Genomic DNA, 10,801 nt, shown 5'->3' with positions numbered 1-10,801 from the left:
GAGCCCTGACCCAGGGACTAAACCATCTACTCCACAGGGGTTATACCTGCACACAGGGTGGTATCCAATTAGCCCTTCCTGCTGATGGAATGGCTTCTGTTAGAAGAATGCACCGCTCTCACCCTCAAAATCTGCTACAAAGGCAGGGTGACCATATGAAAAGGAGGACAGGGCTCCTGTCAGTTGCACAGTTGCACAGAAAAGGGAATTTCAGCAGGTGTTATTTGTATATATGGAGAACCTGCTGAAATTCCCTTTTCAATACAACTGTTAAAGATTCAGGATCCCTGTCCTCTTTTTATATGGTCATTCTGTTGACAAAGGGTTGCAGGATGTTCCAGAGCAGGTTGCCAGGCAGAGGGGAGGGAGGGCTGCAGGAGGGAGGAAAGGAGAGGAAAGTCTCACTGCATGAGTGGAGACAACCTTGGATTTTGCCCACAGAAAGCAATAGATAAAAAGAGTTCTAGCTTAATTTTGCCATGATGTGCTACTTGACTACATGCAGGGATTTCCCTCCACTCACCCTTGAGTAGCATTCAGCCTTTCAATGCCTGCTTGTAATCTGAGATTAGGGCCAGCTCTTGGCTTGTGAGGACCTTTGGCATAGGCCTCCCCGCACACACTACTTGGCCTCCTTACCCAGATTTCTCCAGCTGGCTTACTCAGTGGCATTCCTTTGGATGGCTCTAGATGTCCACCCTTCCAATCAGCACTGGACAGCCTTCATTCAAATCCACCAGAATTCCCTGAGTCACCCAATGTATCATCACATCAAGGCCAGCTGAAGACCTTTTTATTTTCTCAGTATTTTAACACCTAGTTTAACTTAAATTTAAACCTTGTTTTAATTCTGTATTTTAACCTATATCAATTTTTGCTGTGTGGTTTTATCCTGGTTGTGCTTTTTTATATTGTATTTTGTATTTGCGGTTTTAGATTGTTGGTTGTTTTTATGCTCTTCATGGTTGCAATTTTTGTGAACCGCCCAGAGAGCTTCAGCTATTGGGCGGTATAAAAATGTAATAAATAAAATAAATAAACTATCGGAAATTTCAAATGGTAGCTCAGAGCTGCCTGTTGCAAGGACCCAGGGCAGGGGTTGGTGCCTGGAAGTCCTGCCAATGTTTGTGAGTCCTTGCCATTGCCTGAGGATGTTTGATGCTAATGGATGCCCTGTCCGAGATGGTGGCATCCAAGCCCAGTTTGACCATTTGCCACCTCCCTCACATTGCACAGTGATTCCAGTCGGAGAGTCAGCACTGGCTGCAGTTCCCACTGAGAGTGCACTTGGAGGTACATCGTCTGGAGGGCTGCAAGCTTTAGGACACACAATCCTATGCGGAGATAAGTCCTACAACTCCCAGCATTCCCCATCCCAGCATGCTGGGATTGCTGAGAGGTGTAGGACTTTTCCCTGTCTAAACGTGCATAGGATCATGCCCTTAACCAATTAATCCACTTTAATACTGTGTTGATCAACTGAGAAGGTACTACAATTAATTGGTAGCAGATTTATCTAATATACGTTTGGTTGGATCCAGATTTAGGTGTGTACAACAGGGCTTTTGGGAGCAGAAGTTCCAGTTTGCTCTCCCAATAGCAGCCCCCTGAAAAAGTACATGGGGAGATTCTGGTGGGTGGGGTAAACTGTAGTGTGGGGAGAGGGGGATCCCCTACATTGGGCAGTAGCACCTTCCATGAGCCATGGGGGACAGATCCTGGATCCAACCCATTATTGTTAAGAAAAGGGCTTATAAACATTGCAAATGGAAAGTATCCCCCTTCTTAGAAAACACAGAATGCCTCTTCCAAAATGCCTGCTTGACCCATATGCTTCCATCTTCTAAAAACAAAGAAAACATGCCTTTGGATTTGTCACTATTGTTTTTGTTCATAAACAACTTTAATCAAGGGATTCATTGACTAAGGCTGCAATCTTATGCCCACTTACCTGGGAGTTAGCCCCACTGAACTTCTGAGTAGACATGTAAAAGATTGCAGTGTAAGTGCAAAATCCTATGTATGTCTACACAAAAGTAAGCCCCACTGAGTTCAGTAGGGCTTACTCCCAGGTAAGTATGCACAGGATTACAGCCTACAGCCTTAGCTAGATCTAAAGATTATCCCAGGCAAATGGAGGGGTCATCCCTGCCTGCTCCCAGGATCCCCTGTGTGTCATTTGGATGCACAGGGATGATCCCTGGATGATCCCAGGATATAGGCCTGGTCTAGCCATGGTCTAAGACTCTAATTGAGCAATAGCTAGGAATACTTGAGGAATTTGATCTTTATGAATTCTGATGTGAATTGACCAGATCTACACCTCCCAAGTTGGTGTATAGACTGGAACATAATTATGCTTCAAATCACAGTTTTTGGCTCAAAATCTGTATCAAATATGTGTTCAATAATGCTATCCAGCTTATCCTAGAGTAAATTGTGCTTAGAAATGTATTTATTTATATTAATATTAAATGTTTATAAATTTGTATTTTGTGAAAAACTATGTTAAAAATACATATTTAAATCATATTTATAAACACAAAGAGATGCAGATGGTTTTTGTATGTTTTTTGTTTTTAAATCACAGATTAATTTTGGGACTGGACAGAATGGATTTATTAGCAAACAGGTGCAAAACTATCCTGTACCAGAAGTAGACTGATCCGGTCATCTCTACTGACAAGTCTAGTAATATGTGAATAGCACAGTGAACTAAATTGCTTAACAGATCATTCAGCCAAAGAGCTAGAATCTACAGATGTATAAGAATTTTTTTAGTTCACAAATCACCTGAAATTGCCCCGTTCACAATCCTGAATGTGAACAGGAGTGATTTTTTCCCAAAAAAAACTGTTTGGATATTCCCAAATGTGTGGTAGCGTTTGAAAAATGTGCCTTATTTGGGGGGAAATGCACATTTTGAAATGCACATTTTTAAACATGCATTTTCATGCTCTAATCAATGGGGATGTGCGCACTTTTGAAAAATGCAGGCAGAAACACTCTCTTTTCCCATTTGAAATGTGCTCTTCTCCAGTTTGGACAAAATGAAAAACAGGTCATCAGCTCAAATGTGAGCATCATCACAAATCAGGTCTGAAAGAATATGGGAGCCATCTCAATACAAGCACTCCAGGTGGAAGAGGCCTACACAATTTATTTATTTATTTATTTATTTATTACATTTTTACTCTCTGGGCGGTTCACAAAAATTAAAACCACAATAAAACACCCAACAGGTTAAAACACAATTACGAAATACAGTATAAAAAGCACAACCAGGATAAAACCACACAGCAAAGTTGATATAAGATTAAAATACAGAGTTAAAACAGTAAAATTTAAATTTAAGTTAAAATTAAGTGTTAAAATACTGAGTGAATAAAAAGGTCTTCAGCTGGCGATGAAAGCAGTACAGTGTAGGCGCCAGGCGGACCTCTCTGGGGAGCTCGTTCCACAACCGGGGTGCCACAGCAGAGAAAGCCCTCCTAGTAGCCACCTGCCTCACTTCCTTTGGCAGGGGCTCACGGAGAAGGGCCCCTGTAGATGATCTTAAGGTCCGGGTAGGTACATATGGGAAGAGGCGTTCACACAACACAGCACTAGGCCAGTTCGTTACAAACATTTTAATAATAAGAGGTACAATTGTGCCAACTGGTTGTGCCAATTAGGTTACAATTACAAACCATCAGTCAGGATTTCAAACTATATCAGTTATTCTAGTCTGTTTCAAAACAACTGCATCAGTTATATCTATGGAGCCCGAGTGTATTTCTGCTTCAACTCTATAATGTCTTCATCAACTTCTCCTGTAGTTCAGTAACATGTTCAATAACAATTTACTATAACTGATAACACTGCAGAACAGTAATTACACTTAAGAACATAAGAGTGTAAGAAGTGCCAAGCTGGATCAGACCAAGGGTCCATCTAGTCCTACACTTTGTTCACACAGTGGCCAACCAGCTGTTGACCAGGGACCAACAAAGCAGGACATGGTGCAACAGCACTCTCCCACCCATGTTTCCCAGCAACTGGTGCACACAGGATTACTGCCTCGAATACTGGAGGTAGCACACGACTATCAGCTCTAATAGCCATTGATATCCTTCACCTCCAGGAATTTATCCAACCCCCTTTTAAAGCCATCCAAATTGTTGGCCATCACTACATCTTGTGGTAGCAAATTCCATAATTTAACTATGTGCTGTGTGAAGAAGTACTCCCTTCTATTTGTCCTGAGTCTCCCACCAATCAGCTTCATGGGATGACCCCATTGGGTTCTAACATTTTGAGAGAGGGACAAAAAGGGCCCCCTTTCCACATACTCCACACTAAGCATCATTTTGTACACCTCTTTCACGTCTCCCCTTAGCCTCCTTTTTTCCAAGCTAAACCTCCTGCATGGACAATTTCTTACAGTGGTATACTAAGCCAGATCTACACCAAGCAGGATATACCACTTTCAAACAGTTTGAAAACTGTATATGGAGTGTGTCTTGGGTCCCAACATTGTCACTACTGTTATAAACTGTTTTAAAGCAGTAGTGTAGATCCTGCCCTGGTCAAGATAAAGGCAAAATAGCCCCATTTATTAGTACGTTAATGCTGACACAGCTAATAGCCCTGATAGTTGTGTGCTATCTCCAGTATTTGAGGCAGTAAGCCTGTGTGCACCAGTTGCTGGGGAACATGGGCGGGAGGGTGCTGTTGCACCATGTCCTGCTTGTTCATCCCTGACCAATGGCTGGATGGCCACTGTGTGAACAGAATGCTGGACTAGATGGACCCTTGGTCTGATCCAGCATGGCAGTTCTTATGAAATAATTCTTTAAAAAAAAATCAGTTCACCCTTTTTGTTTTGTATAGAATATGGGAGCCAACAGAGAAAACGCTGGAATGCAACACTTTAGCAACTACCATGCCCCATGGGCTCCCTCTAAAAATTGACTGAACCAAGGATGGCAACGGCAGAGCAAAGAGGTCGCGTGGAAGCTCCCTCGTTTGTGCCTGTTGTCATATGTCCTTGAAAAGGTTGTCCTCCAATGTTCAAACCATCGCAGCATATTTGAACATTTTGGGGCATGTCCTGCTCTCAGTGGCTCTGCAACAAGACAATTCACATAACATCAGAAGCCACTTACAGTAAATCTTGTCTGGGAAGCTGGTTTACAGATTGTCAAGAAAGGAAGTGTGAGAGAAAGATGATTGCCCGAGTTCCAGAGTGCGCTGAAATGGACAGTTTTGCTAATGCCTGAGCTAGGCCCACATTCCTCCTCCTTGCCATATAACTTGAACATAGCTAGAAACATGCACCATCCGTGTTTTATTCCCCCATTCCCTCATTGGGTCTTCAGTCTGAGGGGAAAGCCTATGCAGGTGTGGGCCGTGGTGCACGAGGAAGCACTGTAGGCGAGGCAGCAGACAAGAGATGGATCAATTAAAGCCACTTTGGCAGAACCACAAATACTATGTCAAGTCCTTTCACGTTTTCTACTTGGCTTGTGATAAGACGTATCGGATTCATTCATAACTTTCACTTGAACTCCAACAACTGTACCTATGGAAGGGGGCCGGGGTAGGAAAACATCTCCTTTACAGAGGTAACAAGGCATTTTTGTGATTCTTATTGTAAACTGGACTGTGTTGTTCCTATTCATGGGAAAAGGTGTTTTTACAATAAATAAATAAATAAAAAATCAAAGTGTCCCCTGTCGAACAATCATCTATCAATCCATTGAAAAACTTTTATTTTCTTAGACGTAGGGCATAGCAATCAATCATACACACATCAATAACTATAAACAATACACAGAGATAATAATAAAAAAAATAGTGTATGCCATGTAAGAGTTCCAGAGAACAGCCACAACTTTGGATTTTAAAATAAAAAAAATCTAGCAGCTGCCACAACAGAAAGTGACTGTTAGAGTAGTCTCTTATCCGTTCAGCCAAAAAACAAAAACAAAAAATCATGCTTTTGATAAGTAGACCAATAAGAAATTCTGGATGAGAGATAACATCTCTTCCCTAGCAGGCTTATATAGAGAGCAATAAAGGAGATAAAGAGTAAACCCAGCACAGTGCCATCTCCAGTTCACACACATGGCCCATATACAATTCAAGTGTTTCTGCATAACCCCTCCAGGGCCATTAAACTAGCTAAAAGTGGGCTAGATGGAACAACTATTAGGTGGATTCACAGTTGGCTACAGAATCGGACTCAAAGAGTACTTATCAATGGAACCTTCTCAAACTGTGGAGAGGCAATGAGTGGGGTACCGCAGGGCTCAGTCCTGGGCCCAGTGCTCTTCAACATTTTTATTAATGATTTGGACGAGGAGGTGCAGGGAACGCTTATCAAATTTGCAGATGACACAAAATTGGGTGGGATAGCTAATACCCTGGAAGACGGAAACAAACTTCAAAGTGATCTTGATAGGCTGGAGTGCTGGGCTGAAAACAACAGAATGAAATTTAATAGGGATAAGTGCCAAGTTCTACATCTAGGAAATAGAAACCAAATGCACAGTTACAAGATGGGTGATACTTTGCTCAGCAAGACTACAAACAAAAAGTATCTTGTAATTGTTGTAGATCACAAGCGGAATATGAGCCAACAGTTACAATATGGCTGCAAGAAAGGCCAATGCTATTTTGGGCTGCACTAATAGAAGTATAGCTTCCAAATCAGGTGAGGTACTGGTTCCTCTCTATTCGGCCCTGGTTAGGCCTCATCTAGAGTATTGTGTCCAGTTCTCGGCACCACACTTCAAGAAGGATGCAGACAAACTGGAGCATGTACAGAGGAGGGCAACCAGGATGATCAGGGGTCTGGAAACAAAGCCCTATGAAGAGAGACTGAAAGAACTGAACATCTTTAGCCTGGAGAAGAGAAGATTGAGGGAAGACGTGATAGCACTCTTCAAATACTTAAAAGGTTGTCAGGAGGGCCAGGATCTCTTCTCCATCGTCCCAGAGTGCAGGACACTTACCTAGGGAGGTTGTGGGCTCTCCCACACTAGAGGCATTCAAGAGGCAGCTGGATAACCATCTGCCAGGTATGCTTTAGGGTGGATTCCTGCATTGAGCAGGGGTTGAACTCGATGGCCTTTTAGGCCCCTTCCAACTCTACTATTCTATGATTCTATGATTGTCTGCAAGTCCAGGTGGCCCCTGCCAATGTTCGGATCCGGTGCCTTCATTTGGCAATTGAGGTTCTGGCTACTGCTGCTGGTGCAAACATAGTCTAGTATTTGATGGAACACACACACACACACACACCCCAACTCCACAGTGGGCTGCTCTAACTGCATAAAAGTCATTATTGTGCATATACCATCTGTTGTCATAGATGGCAGATTCTGCTCCTGTTCTCAGGTGTGCTTCTCCTTATTTATTTATTTATTTATTTATTTATTTATTTCATTCCTATAACACCCAATAACTGAAACTCCCTGGGTTGTTGTTGTTGTTGTTGTTTGTATCCCGCTTTTTGCCCAATACTGGGCCTCAAGGCAGCCAACACAAGTTCTTTCACCACCAGGTCCCTGTCTGCTATTCATCCTGGGCTGGATCCAGATTTACGTTGGATCAACTGTGCTGGCAGAAGTGGACCTCCAGGTCTCCTCTTGCCCACAGCAGCCCTTCCAGACCCTTTGGAAATGTTACAAAAGAAGTCAGGAAACCCTGCTGGATGGGGTGAGTGGAGGTGGTGGTGGATCTTCAGAGATTGGGTGAAAAGACGTTCCTCTAGCAGATCTGTTCCTGTGGAGGAAGGTCCAATGCCCTGAGATTCCCGTTCCTGCTTACCTTCAGTCCTGAATTTGGCACAAACTTCAATGTCATGCTTCTTTCACCCTGTCTCCTTCCTTCCTGAGGAATTCTAATCTTATTGTGACTTTTAGTATAGCTATATGCTACAAAAACGTATTGGTTTGGGATCTGTTTAACTATCATGGCTTCCCCCAAAGAATCCAAGGCACTGTAGCTTGGTAGAGGTGCTGCAAATTCTATATTATAGAGGCCTAACTCCATCACAAAACTACAGGTGGAGGGACAGGGCATGTGCAGTGTTCATCTCCAGCCCAATCAAGGCATGAAATGGGCCAAGATGGAGGACAGAAATGGGGCTGCAAATCCTCCATCGATGGTAGCTAGACTCTTCAAAGGAAAACAGACCAGACACCCTTGAGAATGTTGAAGAGTCAAATTTAATTGCATATAGGCTGCACAGGGAGTGGGGAACCATAGTTCTGGGCTCCCAATCTGACCTTCTGGAGTTCTCCAAATGGCCATGCCCCTTTACCCTAGACTGACCCCTTTTTCCTCCAAGCATGTCCCTTTACCCTAGACCTCCCTTTTCCTCCAACCACCAAACATTGATGCTTCCCTTCTTTTTCTGCAATTCCCCCCCCATACTAGAGGTTGAAATGTCTACCATTCACCTTTTAGCAATAGCTACACCCCAATAGCTTTCAGTCCCACCCATCACTGAAATGTGGCCCTCAAGTGCTTCTACAAAATTGAATTGAAAGACATTCCCATACATTCCCTTGGGCTACAGGGAGAACCTGGGCACCAAGATAAACCTTAACATGCACCTTCTGGAATGCAAATATGGGATGTCACCATTTGATTTGTCAAGAATTTTCCTCGAAATCCCACAGCACATCAGCACTGTTTTAACAAGTTGTGTTTGCAACCCTGAAAAGCAGAAATATAGACCTGATTCCCAACCAGTAAACTTTATTGATTTTAAAATTATGTATATCTTATAAGATGGATGAGAAACCATGTTTTGTATGGCAGAGTGATGAGCACAGCTCTTTGACCTCATTGGCAGTCTCTGGCTGGCAGGGTTATAAGCCAGAACTAACTGGATGAAACAGATTAGATCACAGCCATATTGAGTAGGGCATGCTGGTTGGGGATGATGGGAGTTGCTGGGGGAAAAGAAGTTAGGGGATGGTCTGAGGGTACATGTTTCAGTCACTTTGGTGAAGCTAAGCAGTTTTGGGTCTGAGCAGTGGCTGATTGGGAGACCCTGTAGAATTGCCCTGGAAGCTACATTGAGTTCCTTGATGGAAGAAAGATGAGATATAAGTGCATTTGATAAATATATAACAACCCTGTAGCATAAGCTAGTATTATCCAGTCTCCTGGAGAGCTGCGGGAGGAGGGCTGTTTAGAAAAAGAACTGCAGGTTTCAGGTGGAAAGTAGTCTATCATAGAATCATAGAATAGTAGAGTTGAAAGGCGCCTTTAAGGCCATCGAGTCCACCCCCCTCCTCAATGCAGGAATCCACCCTAAAGCATCTCTGACAGATGGTTGTCCAGCTGCCTCTTGAAGGCCTCTAGTGTGGGAGAGCTCACAACCTCCCTAGGTAAGTGGTTCCGTTGTCATACTGCTGTAACAGTCAGGATTTTTTCCTGATGTCCAGCCGGAATCTGGCTTCCTGTAACTTGAGCTCTTTATTCCGTGTCCTGCACTCTGGGATGGTCGAGAAGAGATCCTGGCCCTCTTCTCGATCATCTCAGAGTGCAGGACATGGAATAACAGGCTCAAGTTACAGGAAGCCAGACACCAAGGGCACCCCCAGACAGACTATTCCTTGCACTAATGGTGTCATGAAGCTCTTCTGTCTCTCTCTGTCTCTCTCTCTCTTTCTCTCTCTCTCTCTCTCTCTTAATAGATCTGGTCCTTTTTGTGCTTGCATAGTTGTCTCTTACGTAAGTTCTGTTGGAGAGATCTGGGAAAGGGTTCACCTTCCTTCCTCACAGGATGAGGAGCTACATATAGGGGAAGTTACTCCCTATCTTAAATTAGGCCCTGGATCGACAAAAGACAAGCTGCATAACATTGAGGTGGCGGAATTAGGGTGGAAGATTCAGATTCTTGGCCCTCCCAGGTTCTGTTTGTAATATCTGGACTCGTGGGGTAAATAGGAAACATCTCTTAATAGCTCAGGGGCTGAATTCAGTTTCAGGAGAGCTCCCAGGAGCCATGTTCCAGAGTTGGGAGGAGCCAAAGGGTGTGGTCAGAGGCAGAAGGGGTGGGACCAAAAGAGTTTAAAGCTCTTACTGCCGGAAACTAAGGCTTAAGAGAGGCCGTTCCACCTTTTAGAATGGGAAAAACACTGCTAAAATCTGGGAAATCAACAATAAATTGTTGGGGAAGGAGGGCGTAGGGACCAAACTGGGACTCCTGCAGAGGCAGATCCAGTCCCCAGGCCTGAGATTCCCCAGCTCTGCTCTAAAAGATTACAGCTTATCATGGTGCAACTGTTAAGCCTCGTGCCATTGCTCCATTGCCCCTGATGGGCCCGCTCATTTCCTGGATGTGTTCTGTACTGTGGCATTGGGATTGAGGTACAGTGTCGGGGGGGGGGGGCTGTGCTCTCCATAATGTGCTCAGAACTCATTTGTCCTCCTCTCCCAACAGCCAGCTCATGGCAGGTTTTAGGCAGGGTGTTGTTGTTGATTTTGTTGTTGTTGTCGTTTGATCTGGAGCATGTCCTGTTTAGCCAGTGGCATTTTGGGCAGGAAAGAAAATGGCCCCATTTCAGGTCTGGACTGAGCATTAGCAGAGAGCATCTTCAGAGAGAGGATGCCTAAAAATCTCGTTCCTTTATGACCCCCTGCCGGCTTTTGAATGGGGCCCCTATTTAGGCAATAGGATCCAGAGCATCCTACACAAAGGAAGAATCTGGCACCATCCTATCATTTCCAGCAGGGTCCAGCTTTTTTTTTTTTTTACCCCACCTCCCACCCTTGCCATTTCAAAACTGCAGCTCAT

The sequence above is a fragment of the Elgaria multicarinata genome, chromosome 6, assembly GCF_023053635.1.
Source record: "Elgaria multicarinata webbii isolate HBS135686 ecotype San Diego chromosome 6, rElgMul1.1.pri, whole genome shotgun sequence".
NCBI lineage: Eukaryota > Metazoa > Chordata > Lepidosauria > Squamata > Anguidae > Elgaria > Elgaria multicarinata.
The sequence above is the reverse complement of the archived record's forward strand: the minus strand, read 5'-3'. Positions refer to the sequence as shown.